This window comes from Chaetura pelagica, unplaced genomic scaffold (assembly GCF_000747805.2).
Source record: "Chaetura pelagica isolate M959 unplaced genomic scaffold, ChaPel_1.0 scaffold123, whole genome shotgun sequence".
In the NCBI taxonomy this organism is placed as follows: Eukaryota; Metazoa; Chordata; class Aves; order Apodiformes; family Apodidae; genus Chaetura; species Chaetura pelagica.
The window spans coordinates 9,235,934-9,258,206 of NW_009953295.1; positions in this window are offsets into that span (position 1 = coordinate 9,235,934).

Sequence of the window (22,273 nt, forward strand, 5' to 3'; positions counted from 1 at the left end):
TGCCACAGGTAGGGACACTTCCCCCTAGATCAGGTTTCTCAGTGCCCCATCCAACCTGGCCTTGAACTTCCAGGGAGGGGGCAGACACAACTTCTCTGGGCAATCTGTTTCACTTCCTCACCATCCTCATAGTAAATAATTTCTTCCTAATATCTAATATAAATCTATGCTCTTCCACTTTAAAACAGTTAGGTCTTGTACTTTAGCTACAAGCCCTTGTAAAAAGTCCCTCCCCAGCTTTCCTGTAGGCCCCTTCAGGTACTGGAAGGCTGCTATGAGGTCCTCCCAGAGCCTTCTCTTTTCCAGGCTGAACAACTCCAACTTTCTCAGCCTGTCTTCACAAGAGAGATGCTCCAGTCCTCTGAGCATCTCTGTGGCCCTCCTCTGGACTTGCTCCAAGAGGTCCATGTACTTCCTGCATTGAGGGCTCCAGAAATTGACGTAGTACTCCAGGAGGGTCTCACAAGAGCAGAGGGAGTGAATCACCTCCTTTGACCTGCTGGCCACATTTCTTTTGATGCAGCCCATGACGTGGTTGTCTTTCTGGGCTGAAAGTGCACATTGTTGTCTCTTGTTGATTTTCATTCAGTACAAGGTTTTCTCGTGTCAGTGTGGCACTTCAACACCTCAGCACATTGTGACCTCTGAATATAATGTCTTTGTCAGGTATTTTGATAACTGCTTTTTATTTGCAGAGATAGCACCTCATTGAGTTGTGTTCTGAGATCAAGATTCCCTCTTGCTTTTAGGGGCTTTAATATCATAATAAAATAGTTTTATTTTATTACTCAGCTTAGAATCTTTTCACTCATCCTAATTGGTTTGGTTTATACTTGGGTTATACTTCCAAGGTTTTTTAGTATTTTTTGCACTGACTTGGACATTCTGCCTTCTCATTGTATCAACAAAGGAAGTTGGGCACTTAACTGGGGACTGATAACTAGGCACATTTCTAGCAAACTAATATTGCCTTGCAAATTTTATGTTAATATGTATTTTAGTAATGTTGTTCTTGTTTCTTAATGCAATAGACTTGCATTTAAATAAGCAGTAAAATACTTTAAATTAAATCCTTGTTGAATATGGTTGCCTTTTTTCTATGTCCATTTAAATATGACCTGATTACAGACCCCAAAATATGCATTTATATGAAATGTTCTCCTACATTCTATAGGTATTTGAAATCTGTGCAGCTGATAACAATTCATTTGATAAAGCAAACTACAAGTACATTTTGGGAGAGTTAATTGGTTTCTTGTAAACATACCTCACACATTGAGGATGTTAACTGCAGCTGGGAAGAGTAGGAGTAAATAGACACAAAAAAAAAAAAAAAAAGAAAAAGCTAATAGTGTCTCTTCCCCTTCTTGTGATTTGTATCATACTTACAGTAGAATTCCAGGAGTTCAATGAACAGCTAGTAAGTCACATCAGTATTTTCATGTTTTTGGACTTTCTCTGGTATTACTGCATGACACCATTTGAATGGCACCATGATAATGTCCCAGAACATCTCTGTGCATTTCTCTCGGTCTCAAACAGTGTTTAAGACAGCAAAATTTACTTTTGTCTCTGGTTTCATGGTCAGAACTATACTTTTATGGTTGAAAATGTTTAGAAACATTAACAAAGATATTAACCATAACAATTTTCAAGACAAACAGGAAAGTTTGGAAAACCTGATATAATAGACACTGCTTTGCACATCAGGGAGTATCAAGCAACTCTAAAAATAGAGTGCGACTAATACTGCCTAGAATAACATGCCTGAATGAAGAATACACATTTACACAGCTGGCTTTATATGACTCTAACTCATGCAATAAAGCAGAAGGAAATTGCCTCTTCTGTGGTTTTATTTTTTTTTTATCAGGTACTCATTAAATACTAATTAATTCAAAGTATAATTGTGTATCATGAGTCATTTCTAAGTATGCATATTTATCCTTTTTGAAAGAGCAATTATCTTCTTGAGGTAATGTACAACACCAGTGAGCTGTGCAGTGCGTTAGTAGTCTCATTTTCAGCAGTTGCATAACCTTTTTCTTTTGGGTCTTCAACCAGTGCCAAAGTAAGAGATCCTTCCTGTCTGGACATGATAGAAACTGAATTTGGTCATAAGTTGCTAGTCAAATACTTAAATTCTATTTAGACCAATAAAAATTCCACCATTTCTTTCATGCCGTTTCTTTCATCTAGAAAGCTCTTTCTCTGACTCTCATATTTATTTTTTTTCCTAAAAAAAGTCATAGTGTAATACTTCTGTGGGTGTCCTCTTGTTCTAATTTTTTTTCTACACAGTATCTATCCAGAAAGACTCAGACAGTGCATTTAATTTAGTTCTTCTGTAGCAAGTCCAAAATGGAATTTAATCCTGTGTCTCTTATCTGTAACATTTCTGCTCCCTTGAAGAGTTTTCTCTTTTCTTCAATATATTAGAATACTCCCTAGAATTATAATGATAGTGATCTCATTTATGTCCTTTTCTCTAATTATTTCATACCTTCAGAAATTACAAGAGATCTTCCTACCAACAGCATTATATAAACACAGAACTTTTCTTCTAAAAGTAGAGAGGAAACAGCAGTCAATCAAATACTGTTTCCATGAGATTCTTTTGCTATTTTTCTACAATCCTTTACAGCTTTGTGAACAAGAAAAATAATATTGTTTGTAAAGGTTGTAATTTTAAAAATACTAAAAGAACCTCACATACAGTCTGAAACCTGCCAACTGCTTCATAATTATTCTTATTTAAGCAATTTACTTTTTCTGAACTGTTGACTTGCTCAGTGTAAAAAAATTATTACTACAGGAAACCACAAAACAGAGGAAAAGATTGTTATTTCTCATTTGCTTTAAGAGCTGAAAGAAAATTAACTAAATTTCAGTTCATCAGTGACTACCTATATCCTGTATGGTGGTCTTATATTATTGTTCTTGTCCCTTTTATAAAATTCATCTCTGGTTCTACCACAACTCAAAAAAAAACACAATTAGAAAGAACACTAAGATTTATATGTGTGAGGCTTTTTCAGCCACTGTTCAAGACTGGCAAAATGGCCCTCTTTGAAGATAGAGTAAAAGTGACACATAATTGCTGCCCTTACCTTTGTTGCTACTGACACTTGAATCTGAACCCTCCTTGGAGACCTAAAAACAATTTTGATGTGACAATCTGAGAAGTTACCATTGGTATTTTACAAGTACAGTAAGGTCACAGATTTTGACCTATACAGAGCCAAGTAAACCTCTGGAGGGCATTGTGTTTTATGGGGAAAAAAAGTTTTCATTTATTTTCAAATTACATATTTTACTGCAACACAGAACAGAACAAAAGCAATGAAAAAAAAATTCATTTTACAGTAGAAAGAAAAGTAACAGCAGCCCAAGATATGTTTAAAGCAGAAGCTTTTTTATTTCTAGATATTTTTTTTCCACATTATCTTTCAGAGTCATAGCTGGAAGATAAAGCAAGGATAAAGAATGAGGAGTGATGAGAATTCCTTTTAGCATATACAAAGTTGCAAAGTGGTAGGTGCAGTCTCATATATTTCTTTTTGAAAACCCCCCAGAAGTTGAAAATATATCCCTATACTTTTTTCTTATTTTTGGCATTTAGTACTACTTAAAAGGTATGAAAGGGCTAGACACTAGTCCTTCAGTGTAAATCCTAGTTTAGTCTTAAATAATAATGATATAGATATGTAATCTTTTAATCTTTCTCTGGATTGCTTTGAAGTCAACAATTAAAAAAACTATGTCCCAATAGTAAATAACAAGGTTCTGTTCCTGATTAAATTTCAATATATTATCCAGATATCATCCACGTTTGTTCATTTGACTAGCCAATTGGCAGGATTATTTTTTTTTAAGGCAATTACCTCATAAAAAGGGTTTGTTCTCAAATACATTCCTTCTAATGTTGCTGTTTATAAACATGTTAATGTTTGGGAAGTAAATTGAAATTTTCAGAAATTACTTCCTAATTTGACAGAAATTGAAGTGAAAAAGGCAATGACTCTTGTCCCTTACACTGAAGAGCATCTTATGTTGTTTGTCTTCTGTTCTTCTAGGCAGGGACTTAGCACAGTGTCGTAGCACAAGTGTCTGTCTCTCAGCCTTCTTATTAACAAGGGATGTGCAACTGCCATTAGAAAAGAGATGAGATTTAAAAATGGTTCATTTTCCAAGCTACTTTATAAGTATATGAAAACATTTTTCATTAGATAGAACTAGAGTATTAAAGTCCACAGATAAGATTTCCAAAGGCATTTCCCATTATTATATTATTGTTATTATTTTCCTGTTAATTCAATAAAAGGTGCTTTTTTTTTTTTTTCTTTTCACTCTTGTGACATATTTTCCTTGTTCTAGGCAGGATTAAGAGTTGTCACCCTAGGCACCAATGTGACACATATTCAAAAAATTACAAGTATTTATTTTTTGAATGTTGCGGGTTTTTTGTTTTATGTATATTAACATGGTACAGTGTCAAATTAGGAACTTCTGTATTTATCATGTTCAGTACATGTCAAGAACTACAACATAATGGATGTATTCAGATAATCTGGTCACATAACTGTGAAAATTTATTCATAATAGAAGAACTACAGATACTATGTCATGTCTTTTAACAAGACAGACTTGAAAACCAGGATCTTGCAAAACCAATAAAATTCATAATATTTTTCAAGATATATTGAAAAAATTTCCTTACAAAAATCTTTGCATTAAGTTTTCTCCTTTTTCTTCTTTTTATATGCTGAAAAAGAAAAGAGGAAAAAATACTATGTTGTTGTTATTATTAGAACTTAAACATAATGCATCTATTGCATATTAACAATTGTTTATTGTTGCATAAGAATCTTGATTTTTAAACATAAAATTATTACATGGAAAAAAAAAAACAAACTACCTTCTAACAGAAGAAAAAATTCAGCTGAGACTCATGAGTGGAAAAAATACATATGTTATTTCAGCATCTATTAGTTCATTACAGTATGTTACTCCTTTGAATATAAGAAATTACCAAAAAATCATATATTTTCAAGATTAATTATTAACATATTAGGCCCAAGGTATATGGAATATTTTTACATACTCTGCACCCTGGTGGCAGTTTCACAGATAAACAATCAAAAGAAAAGGAAGGTGAATCACAGAATCAGAGAATCTCAGGAGTTAGAAGGGACCTCAAAAGATCATCTAATCCAACCCCCCTGCCACAGCAGGATCACCTAGAGTACATCACACAGGAACGTGTCCAGGCAGGTTTTGAATGTCTCCAGAGAAGGATACTCCACAACCTCTCTGGGCAGCCTGTTCTAGTGCTCTGTCACTCTCACAGTAGTTTTTTCTGATGTTTACGTGCAGCCTCCTATGTTCCAGTTTCCCCCCATTGCCCCTTGTCCTACCACTAGACATCACTGGAAAAAGCCTGGCTCCCTCCTCCAGACACTCGCTCTTAACATATTTGTAAAAACTGATGAGGTCGCCCCTCAGTCTCCTCCAAACTAAAGAGGCCCAGCTTCATCAGCCTTGCCTCATAAGGGAGTTGTTCCATGTCCGTGGCTCTGCGCTGGACTCTTTCAAGCAGTTCCCTGTCCTTCTTGAACTGAGGGGACCAGAACTGGACACAACATTCCAGATGCAGCCTCACCAAGGCAGAATAGAGGGGGAGGAGAACCTCTCTTGACCTACTAACCACACCCTTTCTAACACACCCCAGGAAGCCATTGGCCTTCTTGGCTACAAGGGCACATTTCTGGCTCATGGTCATTTCACCAGTGAAGTGAAATTCTCTCACATGCTTGTCGAAAACTAGGAAAGGCCTAAAGAACTTGAGAATCCTGGCCCATAGCCCAATATGCTAGACCACAAAATAAATACTGCACTTTGTATATCCACTCTAGACAAAGTGTTTTAGTCTACATGACAGGGCTACCCAGAACTGACAGGATATTAATTCTAAAATTGATCCCCATTGGTCTTTTAGTCAACTATATATTAATTGTCCTGCAAACCACATAATGCACAATTTTCATCTTAGATTTATATTTCATCATGCACACATTACTTTCTGTTAAAAAATGTTATGGTGCTGTCTGAGAGGAGGTTTGGGGGATTTCTGCAGTTCAGTGTTGCTGCTGATAGCAAGGACCCTTCCCCAGATAGTTCTTAATCTTCTTAAATGAGGAGAGAAGGGTAAGGTGGTAAAGGCAAGCGGGGGAAAGGCTGAAAGGGCAGCAGGAGGGCTGAGTCTGTCTGCCCCAGGCACTGCCCCATTCTCAGCATCCCCCAGCTGGGCAGCAGAGTTGACCCACTCCCACCACTCTATTGGCTTCATTGCTTGCTGAAAGCCCATCCCCACCATGCAAAATTGTAAATAAAATGTCGTGATACTGAAAATAATTTACCTGATTGTTAAACCCCAATAATAAAATCAGAGCTACTCCTAGTGTTCTGCAAATTATAAGACTATTGCTCATGTGTTTACTTAAAAAAAAAAAAAAAAAAAAAAAAAAAAAAAAAAAAAAAAAAAAAAAAAAAGTTGAGAGGAAAAATCAAATCCAAATTAATTACTCTTCATGTAAGACTGGCATTGGTAGATACAGTTAATTTTCATCTTCTACCAAAGAGATTAGAGTTCATATCTCAAAGGTAATTCAAAGCCCATATTTCAAGGAAATAATTCCCTTCTGTTGAGAAACAGAATTTGCTTAACCTACAATGAAAGAAGGAGTGACACAGTGAGTTTAGTTAATATAACAGGTTTACGCTTTTCATATATTTTTCCACTGAAATTTCCTTCCTGCTTCCTGTGTTTGACATTTTAAGGATTACATTTATTTGAGTTTTTCAATGAGTCTCTATGGCAACAGAAAAAATGCCCAATCAAAAGACTTTACCTCCTCTGCCTTCTTGCCTATTCAGTTAGCAGAAGCTGCAAAACAGAGAACGAGAAACACTGATTCTTTTAAGTGTAATAATATTGTGTGATAAAGTAGATGGAAATTTTCTGTATATTTCAAGAGTATTAATGATCATACGAGTTAGAGAAAGAATTAATTATCTGTCGAGTAACAGCCTCAGCATCAAAAAACTTTTTCTTCATAATTAAATATTTTATTTTGTATTAAAATGAATAATTATTATTTTCTTTTCTATTATACTGAAGAATTAGTATTTTACTTTTTCAGCCAGTACTGGGCCATACTGCAATACAACAGCAGGTACAAAATATTTATAATGGTTTTTTATTGTAAGCTCGTCATGAAATGCCACTTTTCTGACAATGTATTCAGTAACAACCAGCAACTCCATTATCACAGCTGCAAAGTAAAGACATTTGTTAATAAATTGCCTGAAGTAAATAAAAAATTGAGGAAGTCAGAACAGATGCACACTAGTGTCAGGAAACCATGGCAGACTACTGAAATCTGTCAAAAGGATTTTAGTGAACAAATATTCTTCTGGCAAGACTGGCTTTTCCTTCTGTGATTACTTTGCTCAGATGATCTGGTCAGCTTAGCTGAAACAAAACAAAGAACAAAAGGAAGGTAATTGTTGTGGGAGATTCTCTTTTGAGGGGAACTGAGGACCCCATATGCCGGACAGACCCAACCCTCAGGGAGGGCTGATGCCTCCCTGGGACCTGGGTTAGGGATGTTACTGAGAAACTCGAGGCCTGGTGCAGCCCTTTGATTACTACCCACAAGTGGTCATGCAGGTGGGTACTGATGAAGTTGCTAAGGCAAGTGCCACGGCAATGAAAAGAGATTTCAGAGGACTAGGCCAAATGCTTGTGGGATTGGGACCACAGGTGATCTTTTCCTCAGTTCCTTCAATGGCAGGAAAAGCTGAAAGGACATGACTGTATAAAAACCAGCTTAGAGGCTGGTGCTGTCACATGAACTTTGGGTTTTTCGATCATGAAGGTGTTTACAGGGCACCAGGTATGCTAGCAAACAATAGCATAGAGCTATCAACAAGGGGGAAAAGGATTCTTGGCCAGGAGTTGGCAGGACTCATTGAGAGAGTTTTCAACTAGACTTGAAGGGGGTAGGGGACAAAACTCCTTAATGATTTGATGTACAAGAAACTGAGCCTGTTGGTATTGGATGGGAAGACCCTGTCCTGCAGGAGATAAAGGATCCTAGGGCAGGAGTTAACAGGGCTCATTCACAGAGTTTTAAACTAGATTTGAAGGGGGACGAAGTTCTAGCTGGGTTTAAACTAGTGGGGCAATGTTCTACTATTAATGAAGACCAGAAGTGCTCCCGCCTCCCAAGTGTGACACCAGCATACTCAGCTTGCTCCCTGAAATGCCTGTACACCAATGCACACAGCATGGGGAATAAACAGGAGGAGTTAGAGGTCTGTGTGCACTCTAAGGGCTGTGACCTGGTGGCAATTACAGGGACATGGTGGGACAGCTCACATGACTGGAATGTGGTCATGGATGGCTGTGTCCTTTTGAGGAAAGACAGGTCAGCGAAGCGAGGTGGTGGAGTTGCTCTTTATGTGACAGAGCAACTAGAATGTATTGAGTTCTGTCCAGAGGCAAATGAGGAGCAAGTAGAAAGTCTGTGAGTACAAATTAAGGGGCAGGCTGGCATGGGTGATACAGTTGTGGGGGTCTATTACAGACCTCCTGATCAGGACAAGGGAGGCTTTCTACAGGCAGATGAAAGCAGCCTCACAATTACAGGTCCTGGTCCTCATGGGGGATTTTAGCTACCCAGATATTTGCTGGAAGGCCTACACAGCCAGCCATTCACAGTCTAGGAGGTTCCTCCAATGCATTGATGATAACTTCTTGATACAAATGGTGGACAAACCAACTAGGAGAGGAGCCCTGCTGGATCTTATACTGATCAACAAGGAGAGTCTGGTTGAAGTGGTGACGGTCAATGGCAGCCTTGGCTGCAGTGATCACGAGATGGAGGGCAGGATCCTGTGTGGGAGGAACAGAATACCTAGCAGGACCACAACCCTGGACTTCTACCTGGCCAACTTTGGCCTCTTCAAACAATTGTTAAGGGAAGTCTCATGGGAAAGGGTACTGGGTGGTAAAGGGGCTCAAGATAGTTGGTCAGCCTTCAAGGACCATGTCTTGCAAGCTCAGGATCAGAGCATCCCAATGGGTAGGAAATCAAGTAAGGGATCCAGGAGACCCATATAGTTAAACAAGGAACCGCTGGGCAAACCCAAGTGGCAAAAGAGAATCTATGGATACTGGAAGGAGGGGCTGGCCACTTGGGAGGAATATAGGACTGTTGTCAGAGGATGTAGGGAGGCAACAAGGACAGCTAAGGCCTCCTTGGCACTAAATCTTGCAAGTGAGGTCAAAGACAATAGAAAGGGCTTCTTCAAATACATTGCAGACAGAACTAACACTAGAGGCACACTGCTGAATGAGGTGAGTGCCCTGGTGACAGGATATAAAGAAGGCAGAGTTACTGAATGCCTTCTTTGCCTCTGTCTTTACTGCTGCAGACTCTCCCCAGGAGCCCCAGATCTTTAAAACCCCAGAAGAAGTCAGGATGAAGGAGGAGTTCGCTTTGGTAGATGAGGATTGGGTTAGGGATTAGTTAAGCAATCTGGACATCCATAAATGGATGGGTCTGAATGGAATGCACCAGCGGGTGCTGAGGGAGCTGGTGGAGGTCATGGCTAGGCCACTCTTCATCATCTTTGGTACGCCGTGGGCAAGAGGAGAGGTGCCTGAGGACTGGAGGATAGCAAAAGTCAGTCCAGTGTACAAGAAGGGCAAGAAGGAGGACCCAGGTAACTATAGACCTGTCAGCCTCATCTCCGTCCCTGGAAAGGTGGTGAACAACTAGTTCTTGGCACTATCTCTAGGCATATCAAGGATGAGGGGCTCATTAAGAGCACTCAACATGGTTTCACCAGGGGGAAGTTATGTTTGACCAACCTTATAGCCTTTTATGAATAAGTAACTAGGTGGATAGATGATGGTCGAGCGGTAGATGTGGTTTATCTTGATTTCAGTAAAGCATTTGTCTCCCACAGCATCCTCGCAGAGAAACTGAGGAAGTGTGGTCTTGATGGTCGGGTAGTGAGGTGGATCATGAACTGGTTGAAAGGAAGAAGTCAGAGAGTTGTGGTCAATGGGACAGAACCTAGTTGGAGGTCTGTGACTAGTGGAGTCCCACAGGGGTCAGTACTGGGACCAGTACTATTCAATATTTTAATCAACAACCTGGGTGAGGGAACAGAGTGTGTCCTCAGCAAGTTTGCTGATGACACTAAACTGAGGAGAACGGCTGACACACCAGAAGGCTGTGCTGCCATTCAGCGAGACCTGGACAGGCTGGAGAGTTGGGCAGGGGGAAACTTGGTGCAATTCAACAAGGGCAAGTACAGAGTCTTGCATCCAGGGAAGAACAACTCCATGTACCAGTACAGGTTGAGGGCTGACCTGCTGGAGAGCAGTGTAGGAGAAAGGGACCTGGGAGTCCTGGTGGACGGGAGGATGACCATAAGCCAGCAATGTGCCCTTGTAACCAAAAAGGCCAATGGAATCCTGGGGTGTGTTAGAAAAGTTGTGGTTAGTAGGTCAAGGGAGGTTCTCCTCCCCCTCTATTCCGCCTTGGTGAGGCTACATCTGGAATATTGTATCCAGTTCTTGTACCCTCAGTTCAAGGACAGGGAACTGCTTGAAAGAGTCCAGCACAGAGCCACAAAGATGATGAAGGGAGTGAAACATCTCCCTTATGAGTAAAGCCTGAGGGAGCTGGGCCTCTTTAGCTTGGAGAAGAGGAGGCGTTTTTCAGTGATGTCTAGTGATAGGACAACGGGCGATGGGTGCAAACTGGAACACAGGAGGCTCCACGTAAACATCAGAAAAAACTCCTTTACTGTGAAAGTGACAGAGCACTGGAACACGCTGCCCAGAGAGGCTGTGGAGTGTCCTTTGCTGGAGACTTTAAAAACCCACCTGGACGTGTTCCTGTGTGATGTGCTCTAGGTGATCCTGCTCTGGCAGGGGGGTTGGACCAGATGATCCTTCAAGGTCCCTTCCAACCCCTAAGATTCTGTGATGCTGTGAAATTCCCTAAAATGGAACGGACTCAGGATATCGGCCTTTCCCCTAGAAAGTGTTTATTTGTATATTATATGTTTTAGAGAGCTCCTTAGAACAGACCCCCATTGTCAGAGCAGTGGCACCAGGCTGGACCCTGCCAGCACTTGCCTGCCAGCCTGGCATGGCAGGCTGGGAGCTGGACCACATCACGAGGCTGTAGCTGGGCCCTGTTTCTGCCACCCACTCACATCACTTTGCTCTGCACAAAGAGCCACGCATGGCAGAAGCAGATCTATTTTCTGTTCTAATCAAGCCTAGTGCTAACATTAACATGGTTATTCAGAGCTTAACCTCTTGAAGGTTGACCATCATTAATGAAAAGTCTTATGTACATGAAAATATATACTCATAATTAATAGTCTTTTCAGCAATGCAGAAACACACTGCAACGTTTTAGTGTGATTAAGAAAACTTTTATTTGGCATTTGGTACTCAGTGGACAGCTTCTCAGACACCTGTCAGTTTGGTTTCCAGTGAACCTTGACCATTATCAGCTGAGGATCTGCTTGGACACAGATGACCACTGTTTCTTAGGGGGCAAATAGATTAATTAACCATGGACAGACACATTTGTGTCCCAGAAAGATTTGAGGTCAATCACTTTGACTTTCTATTGTTTGCCCTTTTCAGGAAGGACAGGATGGTACAAAAGCAGGAAAGCAAAAAGCTGCACAAAAGATGAAATCTCAGCTGCAGTGTGCATGCTGTGTTTCTACTGGCAAATAATTATGGTTACTCCAGGTTTTAGACAATAAGGGAGCTTGAAGTTTTGCTGAAGTATTACCTAGAATGTAATGAAACACTCAAGGTAATGGTATATGTAAGGCCTGGAAAAATTACTTGGGTCATACTGCAAGTCCCGAGTAACTCCAGTTCACAAGTAGAAAAAAAGAAGAATGTTGATGATAAAGAATGGACTGAGCAGTATGTAGACTCCCTAAATGAATATTTGTCTCAAAACAGTTGTCCTGACAAAATGAACATTGTGCTTGGGTGGGCTCCCCAAATGATGAGCCACATGGACTCTGTTCTGACTCATCCCCTCGTTTGGTAACCACCCTGATAAACCAGGCCCTGGTCTCATAAGAACCCCTCCTTTCGTGGCCACCTGGATAGGCAGGATACTGTCCTTATTTGATAAGGAACAGTGGCATGCAAACGATACCCTGCAGAGGCAGAGTGCCATCTTGTGTAAGCCCTCTGTAAGATCAACACAAGCTTTGTTAGTTGAACCCTGTTGTTTTGACAATTTCCTTAAGTTTTGCTAAATTGAAATCCATTGCTTTGAAAGTACCTTTTTGCTAAGTTTTTCTATTTGTAATCCATCGGTTTTGAGAGTATAGTTTGGTGTGTTTTTGACAAGCTTTATAATCTTACTCAATTTTAAGTAAAGGTAGGTTTTGTGAGAGCTTCCTGGGTAATGGTCTTACTCTTAGAGTATCTCTCAGAGAATTCCCGAGCTTAATCTCACCGAGTGCGTTGTTAAAAGAGATTAATTAAGAGAGGAGGACTGGATCCAAATCTCCCTGGGTCGACCCCCACCTCTGGGGACCCTGAGCCATATCCACCTTGTGGGATGTGATAACATACAAAAGAAAAACTGAAGAAAATTTTGTGTGTGAAAATCTCACATCCTGCAAGCATTTAAAACAAACCTTGAATTCAATCAATTGCAAACAAAAACAAAAACTTAAAATAGTGTTGTACCTGTATCAGCATTATGTGCAGAGCCGAAGTGTGACTAAAACTTCTAAGCAGTGAATTTACATAAAAGAAAGGCAGTGGAAGACTCATTACATTCCTTTTTCCAAGTTTTTATTAAAAGGGAACATGTGAAGTCCAGCACATAAATGACAGATTGCTTCAGGACATCGACAGCTTCTTAAATAGTAACAAAAATAACTGGCTTTTTTTTTTTTAAGTGAAACATTTCCAAATAATAAATCAGTAGCTACAGAGAAAAATATCAGAAACTGAAAAATATTAATTCTATTTATTTAGATATATAGCCAGAGCAGAACTGGTCACGAAGAGTTATTACTGAACAAAATTTTTGACTGAAAATGTTGTTGCAAATTCAAGACCTATAAAATGGCTAGTACATGTAGATCAAGACACAAATTAGTATGAGGTAATGAAGGAGATAATCAAAGGCATGGTTATAATACAGAACTACAAAGAACTGATGACTTTCTCATTATCTTTTAGAAGTAAATTAACATGTAAATTATTATTAATGCTTTCCAGTGAAACCATGAATGTTTTTTGTATCATCTTACTTAGCTCACGAAGCCATGCTAATTCACAATCAATTTCAGTATAGTAATTTTGATATATAAATACTTAATCACACTGTAGCTATTCAGATACAGGGAAGAACAATACGAACACCTTTACCCACCTATTTTCATTCTTCCAGTCTGTCTTATTGTGGTTTAGCCCCAGCCAGCAGCTCAGTCCCACAGAGCTTCTCGTTCACTCCCCCACAGTGAGATGGGGAGAGGGTGAGAAATGTGTGAGTTGAGGTAAAGACAGTTTAATAGATAAAGCAAAGCTGCACACACAAGGAATTCCTCTACTTCCCATCACCAGGCAGTTGCTCAGCCATCTCCAGGAAAGCAGGGATCCATCATGTGTAACGATTACTTGGGAAAACAAATGCCATCACTCTGAACATCCCCCTTTTTTCTTCCCCACAGCATTTAGTGCTGAGTTCAACATCACATGGTATGGGATATCCCTCTGATCATTGAGATCAGCTGTCCCACCTGTGTCCCCTCCAAACTCTTGGTGCACCTCCAGCCTACCTGCTGGCAGGGCAGTGTGAGAAGCAAAAAAGACCTTGACACTGAGCAAGCACTGCTCAGTGACAGCTAAAGCACACCTGTTATCAACACTGTTTCCCCACAAATTCAAAACACAGTTTATAGGAGCTACTGTGAAAAAAATCTATCCCAGCCAGACCCAGTACAATCTCTGTCCTTTATGCCATACATTTAAGTCCCATTCAGGTGCCCCACTGTCTGAAGTGGAAACTGTTCCAGACACCTGCCCATTTTCTCCCATGAACTCTGCCACCCATGACCCCACTACCTCAGGTCATGTCCCCGTGTGATATGTCTAAGTAATCTGATAACCTTAGGAAAAGGCAGAAACAGATTCTTTAGACCCACCATATGAGCATTCTGATTACTGAAGGATGTCCAAGGCACTGAGCTATCATTGCAACAAGGCAGAAAACACCAGCTTCACAGGATAATGGGAAGGTGTCATTCTTTGTTTCCTCCACAAATTGGTTCTTGGAAGAAAAGAGGTAAAATGTGTAACTATTAATTGTCTCCACAATGATTTTTGAAGCACTGAGACAACTGCAAAGCAGGGCACAAATACCAGATATGATGAAGCACTTAAGATTCTCTAAAATACTTTAAGATGTGCTTTCCATCTAAACGAAGGAAATACACATAGCAGCTATATATGGGTACCCAGTTTTAAATAAATAAAAAAAAGTAACCCCAAGTCCTGTATTCCAACACCTCTACAACTATTCTGTCCCATAACAGGAAAATAACCAAGATAAGTGAGATATTCCTTATAAAGAAGGCTTGTCAAGGCATCCATCTACTTTGTAGAATACTGATGATAACCAACCTTAAGTTTCAATGTCATATCATTTACAATGAAAAATTTTGTTAGCCATGTGCCAGCAGCTAAGCTGTATAACTGTCATAGATATATAACATTTTAAGAACTTCCTTAAGCAATGAAGTACATTTGTTGTTGTAAATGAAGATTAAATGTAATAATTTCCTGTATGATCAGATTAGAAATTCAGTGTGTGATAACTCAAGGTTAAATATGCTTTTAATGCAAGACAATTGATCAGTCTGTATTTCATGCAGGTAATACTGCTCCAGTGGTCTTAACATAGGAAAAACCCGGATGCACACTTGCTTTGACAGTTTTTGACCAAAAAAAAAATAATAATTTTTTTTTTAAAAGTAGGAAAGTGTAGATATTCAGGGGTTTTGTTGTTGCTGTTGCTTTTAAAGAGTCAATGTTCACAGCCTTCCCAGGTCAATCTGTTTCTTAAATTCTCAGCTTGCACCATAGATTGGGTCAAGCACCGAGCGGAGGCATTCGTAATCTTTGAAATTAAATGACTGCCTCTGCAAGAGATCCCACTCCTTTAACAGCATGCAGTCAAGGGATTACTGGAGTGTTACTGCAGTAGACAGGCAAAGTCAAGGTATGAACTCCCACAGCAGAGTTTTATGGAAATGGCAATTTCAGCAGTAAGCCATACGGGTCACAAATGAGGTAAGTAAACCCAGAAAATCCTTTCAAGGCAACTACTTCCCTTAGCATTCTTCTACAGATTCTGAAACTGAGATTAGTGAAATGCTGTATTTTATTGAATCCCTAGAGTGCCATCATTTAATAGTATTTCACAGCTACAGTACATCATCACATTACATTATACTCTCACTGTCACCATGCAAACTACAATACCATGAAGTGATAACATAGTGTAATGAGACATCCAATCCAGTGTAATGTAATATACAAGAAAGTCAATGCAGCATAACTCCAAAATTACCCTCATTTAAAGGGAAACCCAATGAATTTTTCATATAAATGTACAGGTCATTCGCTTTCTCCATTTTTTGGATGTGTTTAATCTATGTGCATCTTGATACTTCCACAAAGAACTTAATGTTAGTCAGAAGCAATCGTATTTGCTAAGAAAGCCAAAATCATAAAATGAAAACCATTTTGTATGCAACTTTCTGAAAGGACTTTAAAAATCTTAGAAAAAAATACTTTTGCAAATAAAGTGCTAAAATAATCATACAGGAGCCTCAAGTTTCTCAGTGGTTGTATATGTAGCAATTAACTGTATTATGCCTGCAAAACTTAAAATTAGGTTAAGTAGTTGTTCAGTTTACTTTACTTGCCTGCCCAGACCTGAACTTTGACTTCAAATTCTCCTCTGTAAGATGTGAGGACACTGAGTATATCCTATAATGTAAAGAACATAAGCAATTCACATTCTTGCACTGTGATGTACAACTGTGGTAAGACATGAGTTAAAACAGATATGAAGACATGTATTAAGTCAATTTAAGAACCAGCTTTAAATTGAAGAAGCCTGCTAGTTTCTGTCTCACACATGCACATATTGATTTCCTTATACTTTGGTTACTCCTTAAGTTCTTATAGAGACAGTTTATCTAGTTTTTCCTAACTGCTGTTGGAGATGTAAGTAGAATCATAGAATGTCTTGGGTTGGAAGAGACTTCTAAATATCATCTACTTCAACCCCCCTACAATAAGCGGGGACATCTCACATTAGAACAGATTTCTCAGAGCCCCATCAAGCCTGACCTTGAATGTCTCCAGGGATGCCCCCCCCCATCACCTCTCTAGGCATCTTCTTCCAGTGATCCACCACCCCCAAAGCACTTTTTCCTAATGTCCAACCTAAATCTGCCCTTCTCTAGCTTAAAGCCATTACCCCTCATCCTATCATTACTTGCTCTTGTGAACGTCTTCCCCAGCTTTACTATAGGCCCCCTACAGGTAATGGAGGGTTGCTATAAGGTCCCCCTGGAGTCTTCTTCACCCTGAACAACCCCAACTCTCCCAGCCTGTCTTCATAAGAAAGGCAAAGAAAAGAGAAGTAAGGGAATTATGGATTTTGCAACATCAAGAGACAGACAAAAACTAGTGATAAAGCTGCTCAAGAAAAAGCTAATAAGGAGAAAATTAGTTGCAGATGGATATCTCTACACACTCTCCAAAGAAAAACATTCAAGTAAAACCAGATTAGAGAAAGATTATACTAACATTACATTGTTATGCAAGTACAATTTTCACTGAAAGGAAGCCTAGATGAAATCAGGCCCATACAACACAGACTCAACAGATGTCCTCAGCAGATTAATACGTTAGCTGACTTTGTTGTATCAAAAGGAATTATTTGTGTTGTCACTTCTTAAAGTCCTTCCTCATTTCTCCAGAGCTGTGTTAACCTGCAGCACATGCTCTTCCAGTTTACTAAAACAGGAGTTTTTCACCTTCTGTCAGATGAGAAAGGAACATATATATATATTAACAGAGGAGATAAAACTATGTACCTATGTTGCTGTCCAAACCCGGTTTTGGGTCGAAGCTGCCTTATCTCAGGGCACAATCGCCCTGTTTGTTTATCAGGATTTTCTGACACCAAATTGTATATTCATGACAGCCTTCCCCACTTATTTCAGTGTGTCCATTCCTGGCTTGGGGCCTACTTGCTTCCACTGGATATATAAACGATAGATACACTCCTCTTGGAAGCACAAACACAGATTATGTGTTTAAAATACCACTTTACTGTAAAAGTTTTTTAAAGTATTTGTGTGGGGAAAACTTAATATGTAAATGTACCTGGTCAGTAAAGAAAAAAAAAATAAATAAAAATACTCTAATAGTTTGTGGTAGAGAGAGCCCAAAGCCTTTCCCATATGGGGTCAATGAGATGAGTTTGAGGAAGGGGCCAATGACACACCTGGGGGAGGAGGCATTAGAGATGAAAGGTTTGGATGGTGATGCTGTTCTCATGCCCTCCTGGAGCCGGGGGTGAGGCAAGTTGTGGCAGCGGTGGCAGATCCAGCGCAGGTGGCACCAGCGGCAGGGACAGCAGGGGCTGCAGCAGCTCCTGCCTTCGTTCTTCTGGTGCCTCTGGCAGCCGAGCTGCCGTGTGCCTGGGCACAGGGGACGGCTCTTTGGAGTCTGGGCACGGCACAGGGGGCAGGGCCACTCACCGCTATAGCCCTGAAGAGCTTTCTTCCTTTTCTTCTTTCCGGACCATCTCAGGAGCAGGTCTGGTGGCAAAGTCACGACCTTTTATTTGGTTTTCTTTCTCCTCTCTCTTTTGTCTTCTTCTCTCTCCTTTGTGACAGTAGCAGCAGCAATGGGCACCATAACGACCCACAAACTATGATCTTTATGGGCCTGGCATTCCTTGCTGTGCAGTCCTAGACCGCAGCTCCCAGGCCTACGTGCAGCTCCTGATGAAGCCCCAGCCACGGCCCCTGCCCCACAGTATTGCCACCATTTATCCTTTATTTTTACTTTATTTTTACAGTTACGTCTCTCTATTACAGTCAATTTCAGTGAGAAATATACTTTTTTGGAGGCCAGTTCTCCACAATCCTATCCACCCCACAGCCACCTCCCACTTTCATGCATGTGAAGACACTTCCTTAGGCAAACTTCAGTGAGAAGTGTTTCAGTGAGAATTGGAGGGTCAGCAGCAGGACAGCAGGAAACAGAACTTGGCTTAGGGGAAGTTGTTCTATATCTATTAAAAAATTAATTTAAAATCGATATTATAATACAGATTAAGTAAGAACATGTTTTGGAAAAATAGTATTTAAAAGTACACCTACTCGTCTTTAACCTCTGTAAATATTGTGATCTTGAACACACAAAGTGATATTTTCATAGCATTTTCACATTTAACTCAGTCTTTTAACAGCTTCTAAATATCTGTTTTACTAATCTGAAATCATGACATTATTTGCTATTTCTTACTATTCTGCAAAACTTGTATAAGTAGCACTAAATTTGAACCAGATTTTCTGAATCTTGCTGAGATATATTAATTTAATGTTATTACTGTCAAGAATGAAATATGCTGCTAAACATGCTGTTTCACATCACAAAACTTTAGAGATGAACTGGCTTTGCATCAAACTAGCAAAGTTATCTGCAATCTAAAATCATAGTAAAAAAGACTTTTTATGGAATTTAAAGCTGCCTGTTCTCAAACAGAACAACCTCAGAACACGTGCCACACCCCAGAAAATTATTATTAATAACATTCTCACCTTTACTAAAAATTTTTCTGGAGTCAGATAATACTCTTTCCAAAAATCCATGTGCAGAAAACTTTTTTTATTTGCAGGTACTTGGTGTGGGGAGGGGTGGTTTAGTTGATTTTCCCTTCTTTTACATCATAAAATCAAAGTTTATAGTTTATTTATATATAATTATTTGCATATTAAGATATTCAGACTAAAATATGTTTGGATGGATAATTGCAGAAAACAAAATACCGCTAGAAATTGGTGCTACTTCAGGGCTCACTCACATGATACAGGTTTGACAGCTAGTGTTCTGCCATATGAAAAAGAGGTCCTATTAGACCTATAATGTCTTCAACAACAGATTTTGAAATAAAAATAAATGCAAATAGATAGTTATTTAACATAAGAAAACCAGCTGCATATTGTCAATTAAAACAACAGAACTGTAAAGACATGCAGGATGGAAATTCATCCTGCAGTGAAAAGGTTATTGTAGCTTCCATTTTGGGGTTATTCACAAGTACTTCCTGACTTAGGGCTTAGATAGCTTCCCAAGCACACTGCCACTCCTGTTCTCAGCACTTTTCCTTTTATTGTAGGTGGCTGAACTGCAGAGGTGAAACTGAAATATCTGTGGTGATTTTTCCTCCAGATTTTTTTCCACTGGCAGAGAAGCAGTAGACAAGTTATTTCTGTGAAAATATACTGTTTGAATGTCTAGAAAGCAAAACTATTTCTTTACCGCAAGGGATCTTAAATATTTTAAACTGTATTAAGGGAACAAGTACAGACTAACACAGTATTTGAAAATACATACATTTTCAAACAAATATACACTTATGTTATTAATTGAGTAAGGCTAAGAAGGAGATTATAACTATCAGAGAACCCTTTTAAAATTTTGTTACCATGGTCTAGAAGAGTTCCTGTCTGGAATGTAAAATATGTTGTCTAAATGATCTTAACTCTCTTACACCAAATGGCAGTATATTTTTCCTGTTCTGTCAAGACCTCCAACGTCCTCATGAGAAAGTTTTCTTTAGCTTTAGCTGTCCTTTATATCTCCCAAGGGATTAATCCTCAGAGATGAACATGGCCAAAGGCACTAGATAGAAAACATAGTTATTACTTTGGCAAGTTGTTAAGCCCTTTTATTTGGAATCTATCATTGCCTCTGTTGTTGCAATGGAAACCATTCAACATCATTGTAGTATTTGTCCCGTTCTCATTTCCTGGCATATAGCCCTTTTGTAAGGACTTCAGAGGCTAGTGTCCGTGTTCAAAAAGGCCATTTTATGTTTGCAATATGATTTTCTGCCTAGAGCCAAGCAAAGAAAGGGGAACGATATATGCTGCAAGTTTCTAAATGATATTTGGCTTTATTCTGCTCCATGCCCATACAGTTGTGAGGGCTTTGCTCTGCATATCTATCTCCTTTGGAAGAACTCCTTATAGCTTGCTTCTAGGAAACCTAGAAGGCCTGACTCATACATGGTAGAGCAAAGATACTGAGGTAGGAAGAAAAGAGGAAAAATGATACCGTGTGAAAATATAATGAGCTGATTAAGAACAGATCATCTTCTATACTAGCAAAATTCCCCCTGAAGCTTTTAGAACTGCATTTATTTCCAGTTTATTCCTTTTTCTCAAAAGCATCATCAACTCACAGACTTACAGCACTCCTCACCATACTAACAGAGACTATGAAATAGTTAAACATTTTTATTTATAAGAATATATGTACTGGTCTCTGTTGTGTATGTTCACATGTAATATTAAGTCAATGTGAACAGCCAAAAAGCAATCAGCTGGATTATTCATTAGTTTACACAAAGTTGTTTTTTTTAATCCATTCAGTGCAGGATGTCTTAGTCCCCATTTCTTAAGCTAATACAGTTTCATTTGTTTTTCTCTACTGTATTCCCTTTCATGCATGCCCTCAAAATCCTCCTGACATAGTGTAAACAGAAATCTTCATTTATAAATCATTATTTCCAGCTCTTATATGAAACAAAGATGTTATTTTGTAAGTTACAGTCTTTTATCAGGATGAATGACAGCAGATTTGAAAAGAGCGGAACCTATCTTTGTTTGCCTGTCCATAGCTGAAGTAATGGCATAGAGCAGTAAACCAATGTCTCTTAAGAGACCAAATAAATTTTCTTTCAGGATTAATGATCCACTGCTAGTGTGAAGAAGATTAAAACTAGAAGCAAAGAGACAAGGGAGCCCAGGGTAACCCCACGGTTCATTTCAATGGAACTTGTTTGTGAGCAGAGCCAAGAAGTCAAGCATTTGGGTAAACAGTTCTACATGAAATTACTCACTGAATGCTATCAGACGTTATGGTCAAATACATCTGCTGCGCTGTTAGGCAGTAGATAGAGTGATTTAGCACTGCATACAAATCATTGGGATTCTGTGTGTTGGTACCAGCTGAAAGGCTGGCAGCCATACGATTGCCAGTCGTCGTCACTTCTTCATTTACATCAAATTGATATTCAGACAGTGGCAAACAACCCTAAAAGTGAATTTATTGCAGCACAAAAGTCAATATTTTACAATAAGTGTAGGAATTCTGAAGCAGTAATTTAAAAGACTACTTTGTGCAAACCATTTACTACTTTATACACATCTATTCATTGCCACGGATACCTACAATCACAGCAATCTTGTGAATCTTCTTTATTTTAAATACTTGGTCTTTTGCAAAGTAAACTAACCAGTGTTTAGTTTAGTTAGTAAAAGTGAGTTTTTAGAGACCTCCTTGACTTTCCTAGAACAATTATTTACTGTACACAGTTCATTTCACTCTCTTTTTAATTTTCTTGAAACAACATTTCATTAGCACAACTGTGCTGTGCCATCAAGGAGTCAAATCAAACCATCCTATTTTCTTAGGAAATACCACTCTTGCAAAGAACTATCCTTCTGAAAAATAAAAGTAAATTGAGCCAACAGAATGAAGAGGAAAGAATGCTCAGATTTTTTTCTAGTTTCTTTGTAATATGTTAAACACCATCTGAACTTAAAATTTCAGTACCCTTTCAGTACTTGCTAATTATCAAAACACAGAAACATTCTACTAAGCACAAACACAGATGTAATAAAATATTCCCTTTATCAACAGTGTTTTTCTCTGGAAGTAGAGAATTCCTTAGACTTGGCAAATATGCAGATGATACTTGGTGTTCCTGTAATTCAAATATTACCATATCATATGACTATAATGCTTCACCTCTGTTGAATTGTCTCTATTTATACTATTTGGCTCTCATCCTATGGGTGAACTGAGTCTTCTACT